The following is a 27,476-nucleotide window of genomic DNA, read 5'->3' as shown; positions in this document are numbered from 1 at the left end:
ATTTTATCAAATCTTGTCCACAGACAGGGCACCAAAGAGGAATTGTTTTTTTTTTTTTTTCAAATTAAAATCCCTCTTAAAGGGCAGCAAATAGGGGATTTTGCTCAATTTTGACCACTATAGAGCTCCAAAGAGGGCACTTCATCCAACTCTTCCCACTTAAAGGGCACCAGAAAGGCAGTTTGTCAAATTTTTCCACTTACTGGGGACCAAAGGGGAAATTTATTCAAATTGTGTCCACTATAGAGCATCAAAGAGGGTACCTTTTGAATTACTTTCACTTTCATGACCAAAGAGGGAATTTTTATCAAAATCCTCTTAAAGGGCAGCAAATAGGGGATTTTGACAAATTTTATCCACTTGTAGAACACCACAGAGGGAACTTTGTGAAAATACTTCCACTTTCAGGGCACCAAAGATTGCAGATGTCCAGTTTTTTCCCAGTAGATGGGCCCAAGAAAAGGTAGTTTGTAAATTGTTTTCACATATTTGGCCCAAAAGAGAGCAATTTGTCAAATTTGGTCCACAAACATGGCACTAAAGTAGGAATTTAATCAAAATTCCTTTTAAAGGCCAGCAAATGGGCGATTTTGACAAATCTTGACTACTTAGAGCACCAAAGAGGGCACTTTGTGAAATTACTTCCATTTTCAGGTCACAAAAGAGATCCTTTTGCAAATTTTGTCCACCTTTACAGTAATAAAGATTGCGGTTTGTACATTTTTCCCAGTAAGTGAGCCCTAGAGAGGGGCTGTTTGTAAATTGGTTTCGCAAAATCGGCCCTAAAGAGAGTAATTTGTCAAATATTGTCCACTTAGAAGGCACAGAAAAAGGCATTTTGTCATATTTTGTCTATTAACAGGTTATCAAAGGGGGTAGTAGTATCGTCATATTTTAGCCACTTGCAGGGCACTAAAGAATGCACTTAGTTCAAATATTCCACTTACAAAGCACCAAAGAGGGCACTTTTGGTGGTCATCTACCATAAAAGCATTCAAAGGGGCACGTGCTTTGTTATTTTTTTCAAACATGAGGACACTAGAGGGGAACTTTGTACAAATTTCCCACTGAAATGGCACCAAAGATGTCAGTTTGTCATTCGTTTCCACTTAGTGGGCCAAAAAGAGAGTAATTTGCCAAAGTTGATCAATTTACATGGTACCATAGAAGGTACTTTGCCAAACCTTGTCTGCTTAGAGGGCCCTGAAGATGGCCTTTTGTCCACCTGCAGGGCACCAAAGAGGGAATTTTATAAAATTTGCACTTAAAGGCACAAAGGAGGCATTTTGTCAAATCCTAAATAGGCCCCCAAAAATGCATTTTTTGTCCTCTTTTGTCCACTTGCAGGGCACCAAAGAGGGGAGTTTTTATGGTGATCTACCATAAAAGCATTCAAAAGAGCACTTTAGCAGCATTTCTCAAACATTGGGGCATCTGAGGGGGAATTTTGTAAAAATCGTCCACTCAAAGGCCACCAATGAGTGCATAATGTCAAATTTTGTCCACTTGCAGAGCACTTTTTTTTCTTGTAAATGGGCCGAAAAGAGAGCATTTTGACAAATACTGTTGATTTCTAGGGCACCAAACATGGCAGATTATCAAATTTTGCCCACTTAGAGGGCTTCAAAGAGGGCACTCGTGATGTTTGTGTACTATAAAAGCATATAAGAGGGCATTTTTGCCCTCAAACATTAAGGCACCACAGTGGGTGATCCATCCTGCCTCCACCTCTGACTCCACCAGTGGATTAGAAATAAAACTAAAATAGGATGGGAAACCCTGTTTCATTTCCCTTCCTTCTCTGCAGACTTTAAAGAAATATCCAAATAATTAAGGCAGGCATTATCATTCACAGTCTATGTGCAAGAAAATACAAATTGTTGCAGGATGCATTCAGTCAGAACAGCCTCTTCAACAAGGACGTCTATTTAAATCTCTGAATGCTCTGCTCACTCTTGCAAAGCTGAATTTGCAAATTGTGCAGCTGTTGCTCATGTAGCATTCATAAGCAAACTATCCGGCACGGTACTACAATCGTATCGCTTCAGGACGGCTTTGTGCAGGACGGGGGCAGAATAATCATGTTTGCAATGCACTCATGTCGCTGCTGCAAGGCCTTATCAAAATACTCACCTCCAACCACGGCTGTGTCGATGTCACAGCGGTGTGTAAGAGGCGGCAAAGGATTCAAATGCAGACAACCAGGCAGACAGGATTGTAACAGTAAAACTGTGACACAAAGGCTCACAGACAAAGGGAGCAAGTCCAAACAGAAAGTGAGCATCTATTAGTGAACAGGTACGGGCAGGTTCAAGAGGAGAGGCTGAATGCCCAGGACATCAAAAATGAGATGAGGAAAATGATTGGTTCAAGAGTTAGATCAGTCTTTGTCATATCTGGACAAGTTTAAATTTGTATTGCCCCTTTGGAAATTGTTGATGAAAGTATATTTTCCCTGACCTCTTACAAACTTTGATTTACATTGCTGTACAGTACAGCAGTGTAAGAATATCTGTCGCTTGTGTTATGAGTCCGTACATTGTGCATATGAGCTGGCAGTATATATATAGCACTGATGAAATAATGAGCTAGGTGAAAAGGTGATAAGTGTTAAGTGTTCCCTCACTGGATCTACATGAGGTGCTGTCATGAACTGCGATACACAGCTAACGATCTACAGAACAACGATAGGGTCAAGACTTGATTGTGGCTGTTTATGTTCTGAAACAGTAACTCACATCTGAAAAGGTTGGACACCATATCGGCACTGAGCATCGTTGTGGGGGCCTTTCTCACAGCTCTAATCCCAGCTTTATTTGCAGAAATGGAGGAGGAACCACTGTCAATTTGGCATGGAAAACCTGCAATAAAACACATTAAAATTACAGAAATATTGTGGAGAGCATCCAGTACAAGCAGTTCTTAAAGGTGTTCAAAAGTGGGGAGCGGGCATTGAGTGTTAATGTGTGTATATTTTCAAAAAGAAATAAAGTTTAGCTGTTTAAACAGTGAATATATATTCTCTTCGTGCTGTATTCAATTAGAAGTAGGTTGTAAAAAGGATTTGCAAATCAGTGTTTGGTCTATTCTGCTTTTATCTAATTTTCACTATGTCCTAACTTTTTTGGAATAGGGCAAGGTTGGGGTGCACAAGTGCAGAGGCCAATTATAGTGCCAGAATTTGATATTGTAAAGCAACTGCATGAGGGGGGTCTGGTTCATACAACAAGACTGATTGCTGTGATAAGGATGCTCCAGTGGGTGGAGGAGGTCCGGCTAAGGGGGGCAGAGTTGGTTTCAGTCAAAGACACTCTGAGGAGACAAATTGGGCAGCCAGACCAGACCTTGTTTGGGATTTTTTTTGACTCTGTTGTATGAAACGTGGAGGCTAAGTAGGCTTTCTTGTGGTGTCTGTCCATGTTGAGGTAGACACGAATGAAACAGCAAACAAGGCAGCTAAACTGGCCCTAAAAAGAGACTTTTATTTGACAATATAGAGCTATCTGAATGTTGTTCAACAACAGAATTGAGGTACTTGGGAGTGTTACTAGAACTGACCTGAGGGAGGCAGCATTGTGCCTGAAGTCATCTAGTCTACCAGAAATCCAACAGAAGAAGAAGAAGAATGAGCCAGGTGTGTCAGCAGGTAGATGCAGGAGCCTGGCAGGAGAGTCCTGAGGACATCTGGTAGACAGGTGGAGAATAGCAGGAGTGGAAAATCGAGCATTATGGGCCTTGGGAAAATGGAGGCACAAATGACTAAGTAAGCAGCCCAAGTGTTTAAGCGGGAGCACATTTGGGGTCTACAAAACAGCTCACAGATTTTTTATTATCCTGTGCTAAAGTTGATCTACTTTAAGAGGTGAGCATTCATACATAAACATAACAGTGCAATGTAGCTAGCTGGTTTGATTGTCCACAAAGCATAGCAATGTAGCAAGATGGTGGAAATGTTCAAACAGTTTGAAGAGTTTACATTTTTAGCCAGCTCATACTAGACAGATAAAACAAACGAAAAAAATGGCTAATGGTTGGTAGCAATAGCATTTTAGCTACATTATGCCTTAATGTGAACATAACTTAGTTCCAGGTAGCCTGTGTAACTGTTAAAAGTATTAAGCTTCCATCTTTGCTAATTAATGCGAGAGAAGTGTCGCAGCAATTAAACTAGCAAGTACCAAAGTTTGGAGTATGCCCAAATGTCCTAAGAATATTTTCTTGTTAGTTCATGCCACACAGTAATGAAAGCACTGCAGCTTGCCTTTTTATGCTAAATGTACACAAGGGTATTTTGCAGACGTAGCTACAGGGATGAAATGTAGCAATGTAGCCAGTTGCTGTTGATGTCCATGGAGTTTGGAGTGTTGATCATTTTGGTTAAATTACGCCACAGTGATGTAAGACAGCAGTTTAGACAGCTCAAATAAGTGATATACCGATAACTGACCTGACAGATAATGAAGGCAGATATTTGGTTTAGCCAATTATCAGCATTTTATTTTACCAATTATCTATAAAATTAATTACAAAGGTTAAATGCTACTATCACACGTTATATTCACTTAACTGTTCTGACATCTTAAAACAAAATAATAATGTTCTCAGCTATGACATAAAACCGCCGTTTTTGTTACCTCATTTACACTTATGAGCCAGCAAACCTCTACAATTCACCATCAACTTCTCGTTTTTTTTACGTTAAACTTTGTCAACACATCAGAAAGGTTTTAAAAGTCCTTTAGATGTGTTTTGGGATAATTAAACACAATACTAACCTGTTAAAGGACAGGAAAAATGAAGATATGAGACATTAGCTGTCAGCATGCAGGGAATTCTCCATTTGAGGAAGAGAAGCTCGGTGCAGTTCTACCAAAACTAGCAGTCATGTTTGGGAATACTCCCTCTGGTGGTGCAAATTGGTAACTACACCTATGTCACATTTATCACAAAAATGTGTTAAAGTTCGACCTTTACACGTAAATTCTACGATTGTGATAACACATTTGTGGGTGTGCATAAGACATTGTTGCAGTGTAGCTAGATATTGTTAATGCCCTAAGAGTTTTGAGTGTTAAACAGTTTTGCTAGCTGGCGCCACAGAGGCCCAACTTAGCAGTTTAGGTAGTAAAGAGAATTAGCCTTTCTAATCCAGAAAAGCTAATTCTACCTAGCAACTTATAAAGCTAGTCCAGAGATTAAAGATACAGCATTTGCTGATAGTGTACACCGCGGAGATGTTATGGTGCTACTTTACATTTTAAAGGTGCTAATGCCAAAAAGAGATAGTAGCACCTAAGTTACCTGGTCAAAATGTCCAAAGAGTAGTGAACGTTTTTGCCTAGCTTACACAACAATGATGAAACAAAGCCAGTAAGCTAGCTACTGTCTGGGCCACATGGTATTTAGCATTTTTAGCTAGCTCATGTCACAAACAGAGTAAAACAGGAAACACAACAAAGCTTGCTAAAATGTGAACACAGGAGAAGTAGATGATGATGAAGATGGGAATGAGTTAAAGCCAAACAACACGGCAAAGATTTTTTAAACATTTAATATTGCTGTAGTGACACCGTGTGTGATGTTTTACTTAGCACTGGACCCAGGAGCGAGACACGGATGAAGGTGTTAGGTAGAACAGTAGCTTTATTGTCACAACTGATTGAATGGAGGTTGATTAGTTTGACGAGGGAGGCTGGCGAGGTGAAAGAAGCACTGAGAAAAAACCCAGACACAAGCAAGGTTAGTTCTCCTTTCAAAAAGCTTCACAAAAATCTTAACAATCCTTAGAAGACTGTGCTAGAGTTGATCCTTTGACCATTGAGGTGAAGGCACACTCTGGCAGATTCCCTGCTTCAGCCTGGAGCATATAATCGGGTGCTGATTACTTCCTCAGACCTGCAGCTGTGTAGGTGCAGAGCCTCAGTGCCTCTTGACCACTCCCACCAGCCTGCAACAAAGGAGGGAGACAGAACAAAAACAACCTCCAAAACTACAAAGAAAATACAAAGCATAACAAAACTCATAATAATCACTAAGGAAAATAAGCAAAAAGTAAACAAAGTGTCCAACCATCACACTGTAGCTTGCAAAGTACCTAAGTTTGTACAGCTGAACACAACTGTGTTGTGATGGGAACTTTTAAAGTCCCTGTAAAGTGAAATCTAAACTTTTTGTCTTAGCCCACTAGATACGTTTGAAAAAGGTTTCTGTAAACATGTGAAAACACTGAGCTCTATGTGTGACTGATTTTTGGATTTCAACCGTTATAAAGTTGTTCACCTCTTTCCTGGCTTGGTTTAATTTGAGCAGGGCAAATATATGTGCCCATGACATCTCTGGTCTCAATGGAGAATTACCTGCCCACCCTTACGCTATAATGATATGAAATCACAGGGAATTTTTATTTCAGAACAAACTATTGTTTGCTGCCTTAATTGAACTTTAGCAGCCAGCTACATGCTGTGTTTTTGTTCATTGTGAGGTAAATTTACCAAATCTATCAGCCATGGTGACCTACAGGTCATTAAACGAATCATAACTGAGAGATTTGTACCAGAAAACAGTAAATTTAACTCACAACTTCTATCTAGCTGTGCTCTGATCTGAAGCATTTTTAAAAATGTAAAAGGATGGTATTTCTTGTGAGTGGGCGTGGCTTCAGCTCATTCATCTGACACGCCCACATCATCCTAGAGCAGATTTTACTGTCTCATTTTTCATGATTTTTAAGCTTAATTTCATAAACTTGAAGATGTTTTGCATGGCTGAAACTTGGCCTGGTAGTTCATGACACAGTGGCCTGTCATACAACAAACCTAAAATACATTTTCTTAATCACTTTACAGGGACTTTAATGTGAAAGTTTGGGGAATGACATAATGGTGCTAGACATAAACCATGAGACGGCTTTCAGCTACGACCCGCTGACTACAGAAAAGTAAGGCCCATCATTTCCATTCTTTGCTGCTGAAGTTTTTTCCTCTGATTGCAGTTTTGTCCTCGTTTTCTGTAGGCAGCTTTGAGTTTGAGTTTGTGCTGTAGAGCTGTGGTTTATGAAGCGTCAGGATGGCTTTATGCTGGGTAAATGTATTCTTCATATTGACAAGTTTTTAACAAGTGGAGGATACCTCTAGAGCAGGGGTGTCAAACTCAATCACAGCAGGGGCCGGATTCTGGATTCAGGTCCAACCTGAGGGCCTAACAGGGTCACCGTTTTAACCATAAACTGTCAACCTTGTTTCAGTGGTAATAGAAAAAAAAAAAAAAAAAAAAAAAAAAAAATATATATATATATATATATATATATATAAACTTAGCACTGATGATAAATGACATTTACAAAAGTTAAAAAGATAAGTTTAAAGGCTCAAAATCTGAGAAAAGTACATTTATTAGTCCGAAAAGGTCAAAACATGAAATGAAAATTGAAAAAAATTATGTTTTTTAATGGCAAATATATTAGAAATAAAGTCAAAATCATGAGTTTAAAAGGTCAAAATATTACATAAAATTTGTAATCATGAAATTAAAAGTCAAAATATGATTCAAAATTCTAAGTTGTGAGTCTAAAATGTCAAACTATAGGATTATGAAGTCAAAGTCTGGAGTTGAAAATATGAGATAAAATACAGAATAATTGTTTGAAAAGGTCAAAATATCACTTAAAAATTAGAATTATGAATCTTAAAGCTCAAAATATTATGTGAGAAGTCAAAATTAAGAGTTTAAATGCTCCAAGTATGAAATTTAAAGTCAAAATCTTAAAGGGATACTTCAACATTTTGGCAAATTTGCCCATTGCCATAATTCCTATAGTCTTAGTAGTAGGTCCGTTTCCTTTAGTTGTCTGTGCAAGCTGTTTCTAGAGCTGGGGGGACTGTTAAACCAGCTGCACCACGAACGCTATTTTAGCAGACGGAATTCTTGCTTTTCCTCATCAAACTCATCAAATACACAATCCAACAATTCCAAAACGCTCTCGTGGACAAGTTGTGACCAGCACATTCATCACGCTATGAAATAATAACCTATAATTATGTAACATTATGACACATGAAGCAAATACTCGGAACTATTTCTTGAGTGAACCACTGGGCGGAGTGACACAGTGCAGCAGCCTTTGCATTTAACTTTAAAACATCTCCGTCTCGTAATGTTCCATGATTTTTTCATAGCGTGGTGAATGTGCAGGTCACAACTTGTCCATTAGAGCGTTTTGGAGTTGTTAAATTGTGTATTTGATGAGTTTGATGAGGGAAATGAAAAATTCCATCTGCTAAAATAACGTTCGCAGTGCAGCTGGTTTAACGGTCCCCCCAGATCTAGAAACAGCTTGCACCAACAACTAAAGGAAAGGGACCTATTACTAAGACTTTAGGAATTATGGCAATGGGTGAATTTGCCAAAATGTTGAAGTATCCCTTTAAGTTTGAGTCCTAATTGTGAGATGCAAAATTGAAAATGTGAAATTAAACACAAATTAATTTCTTTTCCCACATTTCGTGCCAGATTTGGCCCCGGGGCCTTGAGTATGAAACCTGTGCTCTAGAAGATAGTCTACTGTGTGTCTAAATTAGAGGCTGCTATTGTTGACATAAATCTTGTGAATTTGGGGTGAAACTAAAAGTCTTTGCTCAGTAAATGATGTCTTTATATTTGTCATGGTTTGTTCTGCTTGGGTTTTGTATTGACACAAGGGCATTTTTATTATTTCACCATCTATCACTGTATGTAACGATACTCAGGATAAATAAGCACTTCATCAAGGTAAGTGTTTGCTACTTTTGCTAATATGAAAATGCAGTGATGGCTGGCTGTTGTTTTGCTCCCTCTGATGTTTTATGGTGTCTTCTGCCTCATTATGTGCTAAATAATGCTGCTGTCTATCTCCTCATGTGCATTATTTTAATTTGAGTGCTCATTTTTCTTTCCCTGGTTGTTTGGCTTCTGCTTTCATGCTATTGCTTTATGCTGAAATATGATGTGTGAGAATTTTGAGCGATGATTTTGCAGCATATTGTCAATGTTTTGTGTGGCTCTCTACTGGATTTGATGCAAAAGTAGATCTCAAGCTGCAGAAAATAATATATGTTGGCTTTAAGGATGTGGAAAAGGATGTTTCGTGCACAACACACTCATAAAAATGATTTCTCTGTCAGATTTGCATATGAAAAACATGCTGCCTGTCTCACGTAAGACAGATTCTCATTCTTATTTCCTCCTCGCACTTTGCATTCATTCATTCGAAGCATTAAAAAAACAGGCCAGCTCACAGCGGTGTGACGATATGACAGCTTCCGTGCTATTCTTCATATCATAATTACATCTAAACCGCTGAGCCGCTGTTATACTGTTTGCTTCTTGCACATATTGCCACCTTAACTTATATCCATGGGCTGATGGTTCTCTGCTGCTTATCATTGCTACAAGAAGAGATTGTCTGCCTCAAGCCATCAATTTTTGTGCTTCTAATATGCATAACTGAATAATTATCCACTGCTGCATATCAGCTGGACTGCTGGATTTAGACTTGTGCGTCTCATTTCACTCAATGGTATATTTCCCCTCAGCAGCCGGAGGTGAAATGTGGGAAATGGCCACTTGGCAGCTTGTGCCAAGACCTCAGAGTGGATCCAGTATTATAGCTGGACCTCTCACTATAGTAAAGTTTTTTAGGAAAGTTTCAGTTGAAATTGAACAATACTTTGTGGAAAATTGTTAATATTGTATGGTATATGTTGCAAAAGATGTGATAACAACCCCCTTCTGGTTTAAGAGATGTCTTATCAACTCTTAATAATACGCTGTGGCCTTTCAGGCACGTCTTGCATTCAGGGATTGTTATTTTGTCACAGCCATGAGGAAATGCATCCCCTCTTAGCGGCACAGGGGCCAAAAGGTGACGGATTATGAAGCCGCCGATGCAGATTGGATTCCTCTATTATCCTGAGTTTCATCATCTTCCCCAGAGAGCTTATACTTTTCTAATCCTCAGGGGCTGTTTTTCCTCTGTTATCTTCCACTTTGTCTAGAATGAGTGTTTGTGTGATCCTTGTATTTTGGGTTGTCTTGCTCCTTCACGATTGCGTCATTTGGCCTGGAGAGACTTGTATAAGCTTGATTTGAATACCTACAGCTGATAGTTAAGTGGGCGTGAATGAAAGGAAATGTACAAATTCCATTTCTAACTGTTGAAGCGTTCAGTGACTTTGCTGCATAAAAGAATGACTGGGTTCAGAATAATATAACAGCAAACTTTAATATTCAACATTTTTGAAGAGATTAAAGGAAAGTCTTTAATTTTGGTATTTTGAAACCTACCTCAAAATGTATTTTTTTCCTGAAGAACCCTGCTTAGACCTTGGATTAGCAGGGAGTAACATCCTTATTGTGCAATTTAACTTTTAGGTGTGTGGTCATGCCTGAATGTGCCCAGTGCACACTGTGCGGTCTTGGGCTGTCCCAGATGAAAGATAAATCATTTGTCACGGTGATATCTTTGGTCGTGGCTCTAAAACGGTGTTCCTACGTCGCACTGTGAGACAGATTAACAGACAGCTGTTAGCATGGTCTTGTAGGGGGTGTAACAGTATTGGTAATATCGCGGTACTTCGGTATCAGAAGTGTCTAAATCCCGTCCCGTACATGTGGCGGTTTCAAATGATATGTTTTCAGTGCAGAAAGTTTATTTTTTTAATAGACATGGGAACTACAATTTCCATTAGCCCTTGCATTCCCACCATGCTTTGCGCTTCGCTCGCTTGCTCGATTGTACAGCGTGAAAATGGTGGATGCACATAGTGGCGAGGGAGAGAAAGTGACAATGTTTTTGAGACTGCAGAGGATCCAATGACTTTTAAATCTGATGTGGTAACATTTCGGCTTCCTGGTGTCAAGAAATGAGAAAGGAGAAAAAGTGACGAACTAAAGACAGTATGCAGACACTGCCAGACTGCAGGGACACACTTCATGGGGAATACGAGTTACGTGAGACGCAACTTGATAACTCAGCATCCGAAAAGATTTGCAGAGATCCGAGGAGCAACAATCCAGCCAGGCCAAAAGACTCTTAAGGAATTGTTCATAGTCCCACTTCCCCACGACAGCATGAGGGCTCAACAGGTCACAAGGAATATAGGTAAAAATATCGCCAAAGACCTACAGACCTTTTAGTGGTGAGCAACAAAGGTTATAGAGGGTTAGTAAACAAGCTGGAGCCAAAGAATAAAATAGGTAGTAGCATTGAAAATGTTTGGAAAACTAGATTTCATGCAACAGGTTGCCTTTTTATTAACAAAATCCAGCTGGGTCATTTTTTTATTTTGTAAAAAGAACTTTTAGGTCTTCCATTTTCCATACTCTTTTTCCTTTCTCCTCTATTTGTTAAATCTTTCAGAAGTTCCATTATTTTTAAGACTATGGACACATACTACACTTTTTGCACATATTGTTATATTGTGCAGAATAAAGTGCAATTATTGTTTAATTAATGCCGATGATATATTTGCCCAAGTGTTCATCTGTTGTTCTGAGGATTTTTTCACACTGCAATAAAAACCGTACCATGGGCTTGTCACAGAGGTAAATACCGTACCGTGAGATTTTAATACCGGTACATTCCTATGGTCCTGTGACCAAAGATAGCCTGGGATCAAATTCTGATGGTGTCAGAAATTTAGGATGACCATCTCAAAATGCGACTCCTTCTAAGACCCATGTAGACTAACCAACCAATAGGAATGCTGCAAGAAATGACATAACAACACATGGCACTAGTGCCAACAAACAAGTTAGCATTAAAATGTAGACAATGCCAAAAAGCAGATATTTGTCGGATTTCAACAAGGAGGAAAGTCTTGATCCTAGATGCTAGATTATTTACTGGAGCACTGGTGGCATAGATGGATGAAGCACACTGATGACATTTATTTCTTGCATACATCCTAACCTGCGATTCAACAGAATTTAGAGGGAGTTTTCATTGTACTGTCTACACACATCAAACTTGATATCGTATGAGATTCCTGTTGCACAGTGCCAGACTCTTATAATATTGCAAAAAACGCACAGTCTGTTCAAGGCATTAGGCATGGCTCAACATACTAGGCATGGGAACATATGCCAACTCGCCATGTCAAGGCCATTAGGCCTCATGGTTATACTACTGCTTTAACAATTCTAGGATTTTCTGGGAGTCACACCACCACTACAGCCCCCCTTTTTCACCCATAGAGGCGTTTCGATTACAGTTTTTCACAAAATAAAATCGATATTTGTAAAATTTTGATGAAGTACAATTGCGCTTTAAGTGTGTTTCCACATAAACACAATGTGTTTGTAAAATCTCATCTCACGAGACTCCACTGCAAGGAAGATGGATTGTAAAAACCTGTTGCATGTTGGTGCGGTTGTGATTACATCCACAGCAGTTGCCTTTATAATTTTGAACAAAAAACGAAGGCAATGAATGATAGTTCAGAGGCAAAGTCTGTATATGGAAAAAGACACGTATAAGTAAGAAGGAAAAGTCTCGGTCTCCTCTTCAGTCCACACACACCGCACCATGTTGTCCCAGAGTGAACTGGTCATGTGATGCCATATGTCCCGTCCTATGACTTGTAAATGCAGAAAAGTGTTTCCATTGCACTTTGGGATACATTTCTATGTATTTCAAAATGTCGGATTAATCACCTCATGAGAGCGTAAAAACTTTTAAACGACATTTGAGAGGTTTTTCAAAATTCAGGTATTGCCATTACCAGTGTTTTACTGTGCTGTTTAGATTTTGCACCTTACATCGGGTAATGGAAACACAGCTCATAACTACACCTTAACTGTCTATCTCTAACTCACCATGACTCCACCGGTGCAGTACCAGCTGTTTGTGTGGCTGATTGCCCCTGATTGTGACCAGGTGTAGCAACCTTATATAAACTCTTTGATTGTAGCACTCTGTGCTGACTCATTATCCCATCATCATAGTTAGAGCATCCCTCTGTGTTTTCTTGTGTGGGTTGTGATTGTAAATGTAATTTAAGCATTTGAAAACCTTCTCTAAGGATTCTTCTCCTAAAATAGTTGTTTAAATTGTTAAAGGTCTTAACCCAGTCATTTAGTTTCTGTCTTTACACCAGCCTAGTGGCCTTACATTTCATTTTAGAAGTTTTCTCAATCTCCCCAGTAGTTTGTTTTTTTTGCCAGCTGCACTGTAAAACTGAACAAGTTGAAAATACTGGAAATTTTTCTTGAAACTGAACATTACAGTTTCTAGGTAGTGTAAATACTTTTTGTGTAATCCCTGTTGAGTTAATAAAACTCAAAATCTTAGCGCCAACTGATAACATAAAAATTTTAAGTGACTGTAAAAATGGCATTTATTTCGTAGCACGTACTACTAAAGCAGGCGACTTTTTAAAGTTAAACTACACTGTGGAACTTTCCTACAATAAAAGTCATGTTTAAATCCAACTCACAACAATATATATCAATTTTTTTTAAAAATAATTTTTACACCACATAAGGTAGACAAACTTAAGGGACCACTAGTGACCGCATAGAGGTGCACACTGAACCAGGAAGTCCTCCATCATGTCCAGTATACCATCCACTGTGCATTGTGGTTGCTCCCCTCAGGAGCAAAAGAGAAGAGAAGGAGACTTCTCTAACTGAGTCAGTAACTTCACTCATGGTGCAGAAGTGTCTAATGCCCAAAGGGATTCTGGGAAAACTGTGCAGATTAAAGGATGATTGCCAATTACAAAAAAATGCTTAAAATGATTTAGCACTTAGTCAACTCGGAAAGAAAGGGCTGAAATAGCCGTTTTGTACTTTGAAGTCAACACAACTCATTTTTTTAAACAACCTTCAGTTGTTTGATCTTGCAATGTGCATGGCGGCAGCAGTTTTCCAGAAGTGATATGAAGAGCAGGAGCCTTTTAGTCGTACCTTTTTTTATAGTTTTGCCACATTAGTTGTTCTCTATTGTAATCGTTATCCTTCTAGAACAATGAAGCCAGCTTGGCCGTTCATAAATCAATTGCATGGCCATATTTACATTCATCTGGGAAACCTTTCATAATGTTTGGGAAGGACAAGACTTTTCAAAATTTCCTTGGAATGGGATTGGATGAACATTCGGTCTGTCACATTCAGTAATGGCCAATCAGAGACAAAATGTGGTAGGAGGAATGAGCAGCTCTGGTGAGTAACTTTGACAGGTGCTGCCGTAGTTTATGAACAGTGGAGCTTGGTGGATTAAGCTCATGCTGGGGCCAGTTGGGAAAAATGCAAAACATTTTCTCAAATAAAGAGTGTTTAAGTGTGGCACTTTACTTCTCTTTCAATATAGAAATGCTATCTAGATCTGATTAAAACTATTATAAAGCTACATCTGAGCTAATAGCTTCACCAGTTGCAGTCACTGCTTCTGTCTTGCAATACAACTAAACCTTGAATTTAGCTATTGAAAACTCACGCTGAAGCACCAAGAAAACTTTTTAGAGCGGTTCTTTGCTTTTATTTTTACATGAAGAGATGTGTGAAGTTCAGATAAAACTGTTGCTATACTACATCTACATTTGAGCTAATAAGTACACCGGCAGCAGCCATTACCTTCAGCTTCCAGTACAACTTAATGCTGCTCATAGCTACTGCCTCGCTCTCCTGGAATGACACTGATTGGTCCGAAGCATTGTCAGACCTGGCAAAGTCATTTCAGATAGATTTGCTGATGAAAACTGGCCAATCCATCTGATTTGTGAGGTTAACTTTAAGAAACCCTTTGTGCTACTGCCTCCATTCTGACACTGGTCTCATGGAGGTATAAAGCTGCCTGGTAGTTGTCTTAGTGTCCAGGTTTGTTGCAGTTTAATAGACATTAAAAAGCTAAAAAGGTACTAAAGGAAGAGTTGTTTGGGAGCTGAAATACCAGCTGTTGTTGCTAAGCTGAGCCGAATGATTCGTCTGTCTGAAAAGAGCTCAAGTCCCATCAGTATGAGTGAGGCTGAATGGATTTTCACTCTGGAAATGCAAGGGAATTCTGGTAGAACTGAACCAAACCACTATGCAGACGTTTAAGAATTTCCACCCATTCTAATACAACATGTGACTGTTTTAAAACCACTTGTGAGGAAAGCTTATGCTAATTTTGCCACAAACCATTAGCATCTCCATCAAAAACCCTCAATGTTGGCTTCTTCTCCACCATCAGTTGATCCCATCCATTAATCCACCTCCCTCTCCGTCAAATTAGAGCTCTGCTGCTCTCATCGTGGTTAAGATCTCTGACCTTCTGCCTTTTCCAGCGTATTCACACTCTCCCCCCCGAGGAGCGGTGGAGGTTTGACCGAGGCTCGCCACCTGGGGCTCTCTGGCACTGGAACACGCCTGCAGTGATAATTAATGAGAATTACCGTTACAGAGAGAGGCACTTTCGCAGGGAGGGCGAGGGATGGGGAGAATTTGCCTGAGAGAGGATCACTGAGACGTAATGACTGTGGAGAAGACAGAGACGGAGGTGGTGGGTGGAGAGATGAGAAGAAACTAATGTGATTATTTTGCTACTGGCAGGAGACGCACTAGCCTTGGCATTGGCGTGCTTTCTTCCTGTCTGAGTGGCTAATATACAGAAGTTTAACTGCTATATATCATAAAAAACATCTTTATTTAACAAGCTTTGAGTGGCATTGAGATATATTAGGTTGGAGATAAAAGAGTACTATCCCCACATGTAAAAAAAAGTTTCTTCTTTTTTAAAAACCTCTATCTCCCTACTCAAAATCCATTGCATAAAACGCTTGCTTGGTCTCGAATACACTTGACTGGAGAAAAGAAATGCCCGAAGCGAGACTCATTGTGATGAAACAGATCCCTGGGAAAAAGGCCACATTGCACAAGTAAGTAAAAACCAGTGCAAATAATTATTTCAGAGCTAATAGCCTTGAGAGGGTGGAGTAAAGTGGACTTTCAGGGGACACAGTGCTGGTCAGACTTCCTCCAATGACACATTAATTATAATCCACTTTCAAAATGGATTTATACCAAAGATAAGAGCGTTTAGAGGAGAAATAATGCAGTTATTGTCTGCTTTTTTGCATTTAAGTAAGCAGCAAAAGCTGACAAATTTTGATTTAACGCATTGGCTGCTTTTCTTTGTATTTATTACAAAGAATGAACATTTCCCTACAGTGGCACATCCATATTTCTGTCTTGGTTTATAGACATATGACAGCAATAAAAATTCACAGAGCATCCAGTGCAGACAGTGTCTTTAAGAGAGTTTTTTCAACAGGCCAACAAGAAACATAATCTTACTCTACAGAACAGTGTTTTCGCTTTGCTCACTAAAAATGTCACCCAAAAAGTTGCTCTAGAGTCGCAGAGAGATTTTTTTTCTTCTCATCTGAGACAGCTATTGATTTTTCAGATTGTTCCCACCTTAAGTTTTGGCTCTCAGGTTACACAGAGGGTTTATTTTGAAGGTCACTGTTGTTTTAAATCCAGCATGAGAAAAAAATTGGAGACCCTACTGACGTTTCCACAAAGTACGTCTGTGCAGTGATCTGGCTGCGCCACACATTTTGGTGCAGATGGCTGTTAACATGTTAACTAAAACCATGACTTAAATGTTAGTCAACTACCTTTTTTAAGGAGGAAGACAAGACACTGACTAGTAAAGAATATATCTTTGGTAATAAAGTCTGAGTATGAGTTTGGTTTTCACCATGGAGAGTAAAATGAGACTAATATGTCAGTAGTGGGCTGTTGGATGTTCAAAATCCAGGATGTTTCTCCTCTGTGTATTTAAGGTATGATTGCATTTTTATAAATGTTCTTTAGATATGTTAAAATAATAATAGTGCATTGATATGAGAGTTTTCAGTGACTGAAACTATTCAGGTTAAATGCACAGTACGTAAAATTCCACCACCAGGGGGCTCTCAATCTAAACAATAACACAATGTGACACGTACAGACCAGAACCGCCCAGTTCCACTGTTAGCTTCTTATTTAAAACAGATAATTCTGTTTAAAAAATGTGATCTAATAAGGCACATTTACTGAACAGAAAACCAACATTTTGTTTTTATTTATGCATTTCTCAAAATCAGGGAAAATGCACCTGTGACTTGTGTGTCCTGCTGGAAGTGATCCTAGATGAAGCGTGTGCACTTGAAGCGATGCTAGATTAAAATGACAGACATTTAAAGGACAGTACTGTTTTAAAACTATGATAGTGTATTAGGGCCAATCTAAAACGCCACTCTAATTTTCCCCCAAAATGTTACAAGTTCAGAAATTCATAAATTCAAAGAGTTGTAAATTTATGAGAACAAACTCAAATAGTTGATTCCATGGGAAAAAGAAAAACAGACAAAGATGTTTCTCTTGCATAGGAAATGCAGTTGTGTGGCTAATCAAATCGTTTTTTTTTTTTTTACTAGGACTGAGCAATGGGGAATATTTGTGGTTTAAGTAGGCCCTCACACAGAATCGTCTGGGCCCCTGAAAAACCTGGGCCCTCACAACTTTCAACCCATTTTTGCCACTTTTTAACCACTTTTCCCCATATTTACAGCACATATTTACTAATACTAAAAAAATTTGCAACTTTTAACAAAATTTTACCACTTTTCAACCTATTTTTGCAACATTTTAACTGCTTTTCACCATTTTTACCCCCTTTTTTGCCACATTTTTGTGTTATGTCTGATCCCTTTTTTTGCCACTTTTAACCTATTTTGCCACTTTTCAACCGCTTTTCACCACCTATTTTAACCCATTCTTGCCACTTTTAGCCAACTTGTTGACACTTTAAGCCTTATTTTTTGTTCTTGCCAGTTTTAACCTATTTTTACCTTTCTTTTGCAGTTATTTAAGTATTTCTTTTCTGTTGAAGCTATCTTAATTTCATCTCCTTTATTTTCTGGTGTCCTGACATTCTTGCACACCATGGCTTAGCTCTAAAGTCTGAAATTACTTTCCAAATGGTTTAATCCAGTGTGCCCATCCACATTGTTAACATTACAAAAAAGGTAAATCTGTTTGATGACAATGGGTTTACATTTTGAAAAAGGCAATATTGTACTCCAGCATAAATTAAAAAAAAAATCTGCTTTGATAAGAGTGGTTATTACTCAGGTTAAATATAAAATATGGATATCACAGCCTATCTTTAAAATGAACCATGATTTTGCTGACCTCTATGGCCCCCCATCTGGCTGGGCCCCAGAAAGCTCTCCCCTTTATCTCCCCTTATGGGCGGCCTTGGGGTTTTAGCTCAGAATCATCACAATATCACCTAGACTTAGAGGGGACATTGCTGTAAATTGGGTCAATCAAACCACATTTTTTTTAGTTTGTTTTCTGTAAATTACCGATTTTATGTCGTCAGTTTTGGACTTCATAATCTCACAAAAAATTCAAAAATTTAAGACATGCACCAATCAGTGCTGAGACCAGGAATTGGTCCTTGAAATTATCACCTCTACCAACTGAGCTAAACCAGCATCCAAAAATGTCTACATTTTTCTCAAAGTTAGCGGATCCTTTTATTTTACAGAATGGCCCTTACAGGCTGCTGTATAAAAATTTCAAATTTTGATGACCTTTATTGCTGGAGTTTTGTACAGTGAATATAAAGAGAAATACATTTGATTTTACATCATGGTCTAATACTGAAACATGACTGAAATGTGAGCCAACAGCAATAACATTACTGGTCCCTATTATAATAAGGGGAAAGTCAAAGACTTCTGCAAGCATAGGCTTGTACTTTTGGCCATCTGTGCTGTTTCTGCTGTTTTGGGTAACTTAGATGTATCTTTGGGATTTTAACTTTTCATGTCTTTGTGTTGATTTATGGGACATCAGAATCCAATTGTTGTAAAAGCCTCTTTTCTCTCCTGAGTCTGTTCTTGAGCTGCTGTTTCAGGTGCTCAGAGCAGCTCAGTCTCCATTTTAGTGCTGTTATTCTTTCATTTAAAACTCATCCCTGAAAGTAGAACCATTCTCCTACCTCAGGAGGTTTGAATTTGTAGCTTTCTCTTTTTTATTTCTGCTCATACTGGAGCTAAATATACCTGGACGATAAGCCAGCAGCTTATCTCATGTGTCCTTCCATCAAAGACTTTCCCAGAGTGCGATGGTCAAGTTCAAAACAGCCACCGGCAAAACTCTGAAAACAGAGCGGCTGCAGTCTTTTTGAGTTTTTGTCAAACCTGAAATGAAGCCTCACAGAAATCGGTGGTATTTCACGTGGGCATCTCTTTCATCACAGATGTCACGGATGATATGTGAGGGTGGCGGCGACCTTGAGGGTGGAGGTTCAGACCAGTAGAAAGGCCAGAGAGGTCCGTGAAATCCTCAGGCATAAACACAGGAAGTATATTTCCTACATGATAAAATTCTAGGGTTATTTAAGGCTTGAATGAATCAATTTAGCGGTTCCTGGTGTGCCTTTAGTGTTTGAGTGCAAATTTGTATTGTTATATCCACCGCTGTATAGAGCTTGTGGTCATGTCTGCTGAAGATACGATCACCCAGCCGTGTAGGCAATAACAACAGGCCTGGATCTGATTGCATTGGTGTGTGCTGCGTACAGTTGCAGCCATAAATTGCTCAATGAATCTTACTGCGTCAGGTTGTCGAAGAGACAGAACATGGGCCTCTGCAGTGAGTGGAATACATCGATGCTTTCCTTTAGTGTGCAGGGAGTATTTCAGCCTTTCTTCATATATCTTCAACAAGCTGTGGAGTGAGGAGAAGAATGGAAGAACTGCATGGAGGTAGTATCTGACAGGGTACATTTATTTATAATAAGGAGTTTTATGCAGAACTTTTAACACTTGTGAACTTGTGAAGCTGCAAAACTTCATACCATTTGGACTGGTATGGAGCTTTTATTGTTGCAAATCTATTTGCAAATGCGTACGAAGATCCGTACACAAATCTTCATCTGCGTAGATAGATTGCAAATGCGTGCACAACTCCAAAAGTTTGTGTACAGATCCTCAAATGCGTGCAAAGATTTACAAACCTGCAAAAAGATTTGCAAATTTGTACATAGATCCACAAATGTGTGCTGTATGTAAATTCCCCATGATACTGTTTTACTGTTTTACCCAACCTTACTATCTATTCTTCTAATGGCCCAACAAGTCTAACCTGAAACTACAAAAGTAGCAAGAGTCAATATATCAATGGGCTCGTCATGTGGGACCACTCCTTCCACTGGTGTGTCAACAGGATAATCTCACAACACTTAAGGAAGGATTTGATGTCTATGTTAGTACTCATTCATCCAGATCATGTTAGTCCAAATGTTCAACTGAACTTGATTTATGTACTTGAATATATTTCACCCCTCCTTCTTCAGTTCTAAAATCGACTTGTGTCACTCCAGACCCACCAACACACTGAGACAGAGACTAGTTCATCCAAAAGACAAAACACCAGGCACAAGCAATCAGTGTGGTGTATGTAATAAAAACGCACTGAAGGAATCCAAAGACTTATATATTTGAGGAGAAATAAAGAACCCTCACATAAATGCACGACCCAACACAAGAGAGCCATCTCATATGGTCTGGACTCGGTTGTTCACTTACATCTAGAGCAGTGGTTCTCAACTGCTAGAACCCACCACCACCTCCTCAATGACAAATCAGGGCCGACATTTCTTAAATTTCTCAATCATTTTTTTTAAATCGCAAAAAAAAAAAAAAAAGGTAGTTTGAACCAAAGATGTAACAAAAGAAGTGGAATAAAGAGGATGGATACATATCTTTAAAAGTCAAAGTACAGCGTCCACATCTGCAACCCACTAATAATGGCTTCTCGACCCACTTTGGGTCCTGACCCACCAGTTAGGAATCAAGGATCTAGAGGATACAGGGCAGTCCTATGGGGACAGCAATGTTCAGATATTAGCCAGAGAAGACTGCGGGTTTGGGAGAAATGCCAAGGAGGCCTTCTATGTGGAAAAAACATCTTTGAACAGGACAGGACTGTTAAAAACACAGGACTTTGAACAGTGGCAGACTTCTTATTCCCTACAGACAACGCAGGCTTGGAGTACATTTACCAGCGATCCAAATGATACTCTCAAGCTGGATCACATGACCCTGTGACCCTCGGTCAGATCAGGTATGGAAGCATGTGCTGGTTTGGCACTTTGCCTTGTCAACCTTGGTCCTGGACTACTCTGGCCTCCTGATGGCTATTGTCCAGGTCTGTGGCCCATCTCTCCAGCATGCCCCCTCCATGATGCATGAGGTCGCCTCAGCGTCTGGACCAGCCTACCACGTCCTGGACAGTGAGTATGTGGTGAGCTGAAACAGGCCTTGGAAAGCATGGTAAGTGCCTGAAGAAGTGCAGCTAACCCCTTCCCATCCCCTGTTCCATCCTGGTTCTCAACTTGTGACTCTAGCAAACCTGAAAAAGCCTAGAAAGACATATCATCAGGCAAACTAGGTCAGTGACTCTGCCAGCAACTCAGGTGACCGCCAAGATCATTAGCATATGAACAGTAAATGCAGGCTATATTTCCAGTCACGTGTAGAGCTGAGGAAACCTTTTGGAGGAGAGGGGAAAACTCTTCAAGAACCTCAATCAAGGCAAGCTGCCCCCTTTGGACCAACAGTGAGCACTGGTGTCCCAGAACCACTGTCTTCATGCTCACTCTCATTGCCCAGTGTACCCACCCTTCTTTATACTCTACCACCTAGGCATGCCAGAGCAAAAAACATCGCCACCCCGCCTCCATACATGCAAAGTCCAGGTACTGACAACACTGTTACAAGCAGCTGGATAGCTCAGTGGTATCTATCACTGACTGTGGCATCGGAGACTGGGAGTTCATAACCCAGTCAGAGCATGATGGTCCAGTTTGGGTCCTTAAGCCAGGAACACTTGTCCCAGATGTAAGTCGCTTTGGATAAATGCGCCTGCTAAATGACATTGTAAATTGTACACACAACAACCTGAAATCATAAGTCATGTCCCTTCTTGATTCTGATTGGGCACTGACTGTAAAGTGGCACTGACAGGTGCTGTGTGGCTCCAAAAGTTTTACTACTTCCATCCTAGCCTCACTTGCTCCCTGTATTATCATTTTATTCATTTTAAAGGCATGAGGGAGTTCAATAGTCCAGTCAGAAACTGGCATATAGGCTCGTCTTTGCATTTGTTCCACAGGTAACACAACTCATTAAAACTTCAGCTTCTCTTTAAATAAGAGCTGGTTTCACACTAATAATGTCTTCTGCAGCAGCAGTGTTTGCATTTTCACAGGAGCCACCTTGACATGCTGAATTAATGTGAGTGAGCTCTGATACCGCTGTGGTTTATTAAAACATTCCTTCTACACAATTCTTCATATGTCCAACCCACTATCAGCCAATTACTCCATCTCAGCTTCCATCTCTGCATCTTAAACAACAGAAGGAGTTGCATGTGATGCTGAAGTAGCTCCCCTGATGGACACTAATGAATAGAGCAGGTCATGATATTGAAGTCTGACCTCAGAGGCTGGGGGTGAATACATGGTGCTACCTACGCTTACATAGTAATTGCTTTTTGGGTTTAATGAAATTCCCCTCGCAGACAGTCCCTCACCTTCAGAGGTGTCCTTGCATGTGTTAAAAAAGTCAAGGCAGAAGTTTCCTGTCTGTGAGTTGAATAATCCAGGTGTTTTTTTTTTCTGAAAGTCTCTAAAGTTGACTGAAGAGTGGAAGAAATCCATCTCACCTTTCATATCTCACAGACCAACGTGAAGGCAGAAAAGATTGAAGTGCATCAACATTTCAGTCATTCAAAGCAAAAAATCAGATAAGGAAGATTGGCGCTTACTGAACTATTTAAATACCCAGCATTGATCCCATTCAAACTTTATGTACTGTGTTCCACATTGCATCAAAGATCGTGTGTTCTTTAACTTGAACTCTTAGGCCAGAGGTGGACTTGCTGTTATCTTTGTAGATGCATGACAGCTGCCACGCATCCCATGCATCTGTTTTGTCCTCATAAAACTAACTTGACATGAAGACAAGCTGCAGGACACACGTGGTTGAATGCAGAGGTGGAAAAGGTTTAACAACAGACAGCAACAAGTGGAAGGATTTCAAACCTTGAAGGAGTGTCAAGATGTGTCTCAGACCCCGTCCACATGCAGACGAATTAAGGAGATACGCATAATTTTTTTTTTGTCATATTGGCCTTTCATCCACATGGAAATGGCATTTTGGGAGGCCGTAAACGCTACTGTTTGACACCAGGTCCCAGAATAAACAAATCTGTAAACGCTTACCGTCTCATCTCCGTGTGGACAGCCAACTGTACCTTTCTTGAAATGGTTACGTCATACATAGCTTAGCCCACTACGAACCAAAACAACAGTGGTGGATTACAGGGGTGTGTTCATGCTGCAGAAGCTACTGAGCTTATTAAGGCTTTCACAGCAAAATCCGATGCTCCTTTACCAACACCGAGAACAGCACACGCCAGATGTTCTTAAATCCACCGCAGAGAATAAACAGAAGGGCAGCTAGGAGAAAGTTTGGGGCAGTTTTTCGTAATCTTCTTCTCTCTTTTGGTGCGTTTTTGTGGCAGTGTTACAGCCTTATTTACAGTCGTTTTAAGTGGTTCCGTGCTTATGCGGACATTTCCTGAACCGATCCCGTATTTACGTAAAATTTTTTCAAAACAAAACTAAAGTATATCGTTTTCGTCTCCGTGTTGACAAGGCCTCAGTGCCAGGCCTGCTCCATTGTCATGCTGGTGTATAACCTGGCACACGTTCATCTGGAAAAACCTCTCATACACAACGTTTGGGAAAGAGCAGAGGCTTTGAAAAAAAAACTTGGACGGTGATTGGATGAACTTTCTGTTTGTCACTTCTTTATGGGCCAATCAGAGCAACAAAACCCGTGACGTAGCCGCCACCGAGGAGTAAACTCCATATAAAACTGCATAACGCGAACCATGGCAACTGTAGACATGTCAGTGCATGACTTTTGTCATTTTTTTAAAAGAAAACAACTCACTGCTGTTCTTTGTTCTTTTAATGAAGAAATGTCGTCATGTTCTGATAAAACTGACACTTTAGCAGCATCCACGCTAATCTCTTCCACCATAACTGTGCTGGCCTTTTGTTGCTGCTTGCATACGTCACAGCTCCGCTGCACCTGAAAGTACTGCCCCTCGTCACTGATTGGTCCTGTCACTTTCTAACTGGGCCCAAACGGCTCAGACAGGAGCTTTTCAAGATGGATTCGCCAGTGAGAAACACAGAAACGGGCGTATCCATCTGCTTTGCAAGGTTAAGACATTCTAAGCTTCTGACTTCCTGTTTTGGAAGTCAGAAGCTTACCTCTGCTTGTGATCTTTCACAAGCAGAGGTGAGAGAACAGGTTGTGATATCCTGTGTGAAGCACACTAGCCTAGTATTGGCATCAAATTTTAAATGGAAACGATGTTTACGTCCCCAAACCTATACAATATTTTAAATACCGGAGTCAAACCAGTATTCTTAAGCTCATTTAAATCCAATCATTGTCTTCACCTAACCAGTTTTCTCTCTTTTAATTATTTTTAAGCTTCTATTTTCATTCACAAAAGTATCTTCACAAACTCCAGCCTTAACTGGAGAACTGGTGCACTTTAATGAATCCCCCGTTCCTTTAAACTTGGTTTCATTGATTCCAAACACGACACAGGTTGTATACCAAAGTAGCTAGTGGGACAGCTTCAGTCAATGTTGTTAGTCTTAGTCAGATCTTAATTGGACGTGTTGTCTGTAGCTTATTTACATTCAAAGAACAGCCCTCAGGCTCGACCTCATGACTCCCCACTGCCTACACAATACTTGGCCCGGATCGCTTCTTTGACTTCAGCTAATACAATTCCAATATCTAAGGGCACTTAAAACCTGATTATGCTGCTCTGGCTTTCCACAACACGGGCCGACAGTCTGATGCTAAGTAAGTAAAGTGATTTGCTCCTGAATTAATACAGTCGTTGAATAATCTAATTAGGATGCGGTTACAGTGACTGTCAGACTCTGTTAGACTTTCCTCCCTCTGTTCCCACAGGACAGGAGCTGCCATAAGACACACAGGGACAGGCAGGGGTATTAATCAAACGCACACCTGCAATTCATCCACCCATTATTCATTCTTAGAGGCTTGGGCGTAAATTTAAATGCACTTAAAACCAGCTATTTACTTTGTCAGGTTACAGTGCCTAAAAGGGTTCATAATCCTCAATGCTTTAATAAATCCCTGCACTATTACCCATAAAGAAGAACATTTTTCTTTGTTGCTATTAAATGTGGCTAAATCTCAAACATGGGTCACTGTGTTGGCTTTTTCAGTAGTGGCCGGGAAACTAAATTTGGCACAAAGTCAGGGTTTAGAAAGCCAGTTACTGTTTTAAAGTTTTATTATCCATGTAATATTCATTTATATTCACATCTGCACAGAAACTGACATGATTTCACCCATGAATGGAGAAATATTTAAAAAAGAAAGGACATAATAGATGCCGCTACCAAGTCATGGTAGTGTGTTCTACACGCTCAGCCAAACCTGGGGTCCCTGCTTTCTACAGCTGAGAGGCAGAAGAGATCAAATGCTTTGTATTTTGACAGATTTAACCCCAGTGGAGAAATATCATAGATTTTTTCATGTCGGAAAAAAACTAAATTGCATTTTAATCTAGTTTTAGTCATCTTTATGAAAACTAAACTTACTTTTAGTCAGTCTTAGTCATCAAAGATCTATTTTTGGCTGGTCTTAGTCTGGTCTAGACCCGGGATGTCAAAACAATGGCCAAATGCAGCCCATGGCCCAATTTTGATTGGCCCGCAGCAGATTTAAGAAATAACATGAATATGGCCCACATTTCAGCATGAAGCTTGTGCTTAACTGTATTGTACTTTAGGGTTTAGCAAAACTGTGCTACCATGCTAATTTTGTTAAAATATATATATATTGTCAAGAGCACCACCCCAGCTCCTCCTTCTGACCTAATCGATGTCATTCTGAAGCTGTTCTGCTCTGGGGTTTCCACTGATTCTCTCCCTGCCTTAGGCTTATCTTATTGGCACAGGAAGAGCAGCATGCTTGATGCTTTCCAGGTGGGATCCCAGATCCACCACACCACCAAACATAAATAACAACAATAAGTGCTTAATAATAAATGCTAATAAATGAATGTTTATAGCTGCAAATCATTCAAGTTTCTTCACAAAGTTGTCCTTTTAGGCATACTTAATCACTAAGCAAATCTTAACTTACTTATATCCCACCATGTGGATATCAAAGTGGACCTGACATGCTTATAAATGTTTTTTTTTCTTTTTTTTTTTTTTACAAAATTTGGACACTCCTGGTTTAGACAAACATTTTTAGTCATAGTTGTAGTTGATAAAACGAACACTGATACAGTACAATATGGATCAGTCTGATATAATACCATCCAGTCAGATATGACGATACAATATGGTGCAATCTCCATCAATCCATCCATTTTCTGAGAGTCGTGGGGGGCTTGAGCCTATCCCAGCTGTCATTGGGCAAGAGGTGGGGTACACCCTGGACTGTTCGTCAGGCAATCACAGGGCTGACATATAGAGACAGACAACCAGGCACGCTCACACTCACACCTACGACCAATTTAAGGTCACTAAATAACATAATGAGCATATTTTTGGAGGTTGGAGGAAGACAGAGTACCTGGAGAGGGCCCACACATACACAGGGAACACATGCAAAACCTTCTTGCTAACCCCTGTGCCGCCATTCAGCCCCTACTGTGCAATATTAATACGATACATTGGGGAAATATGTTCCTGCCTTAAGGTGAGTCACACCTTTAGCTCTCTCCACAGTCATTCTAATAAGTGCTTGTCCTAATAAGCCATCCCACAGTAGAAAAAGTTTGCCTGATCACCAAAACTGTCCACACACCCCTCATTTAGTTCATAAATGGCAAATGCAAAGTCACTGATTAGTACCTTATTTTACAACTTTCTCAGAGTTGCAGCGAGCTCTTCGTTTCCATTTACCACAACTTCTAAGAAAGTTATCCCTGACAGCTTCTGGCTGGATCTGTTTGTAGTCAGTTGCACTGCAGTGCTCTTCCTATTTGAGACATCTTTTGGTGTTTTTACAGAATGTAGACTGGAAGCTGATGATGCAACTCAGTACAGACTTTCAGCTTCTCAGTGGGTGCCACTGCTGAGTTCACCCGCTGTGATGTCATACGAAAGCTTAAGACTCTCAAGAATGCAATTTAAAGGGGTCGAAAATCTGATCAAAAGACTAAAGCTTCATAGATTTAAGAGAATAGATGTTACCATACTGATTAAAAGCATTTGATCAAGTCATTAATAATGATTGGTATAAAAGTGTTTGCTGTGAGTGAGCTGTACAGTAGGGATTGAAATCCCTCCTAGCTGCATGCTGTTTGCTTCATAA

General features: G+C 39.8%; 1 long non-coding RNA gene across 1 annotated transcript in view; it reads left to right on the top strand.

Moving 5' to 3' along the window:
* The first annotated feature begins 3,639 nt into the window (after positions 1 to 3,639).
* LOC121521947 overlaps positions 3,640 to 27,476 on the top strand; it is a 45,813-nt gene continuing 21,976 nt past the window's right edge. The window contains exons 1-2 of the long non-coding RNA XR_005992902.1: positions 3,640 to 3,862; positions 6,846 to 6,937. This is a non-coding gene — a long non-coding RNA (uncharacterized LOC121521947). The remainder of the gene's footprint in view (positions 3,863 to 6,845; positions 6,938 to 27,476) is intronic.

The sequence above is a fragment of the Cheilinus undulatus genome, linkage group 14 (genome assembly GCF_018320785.1).
Source record: "Cheilinus undulatus linkage group 14, ASM1832078v1, whole genome shotgun sequence".
NCBI lineage: Eukaryota > Metazoa > Chordata > Actinopteri > Labriformes > Labridae > Cheilinus > Cheilinus undulatus.
Note: the sequence above shows the minus strand (reverse complement) of the source record. Positions and strands in the feature narration are given on the sequence as shown.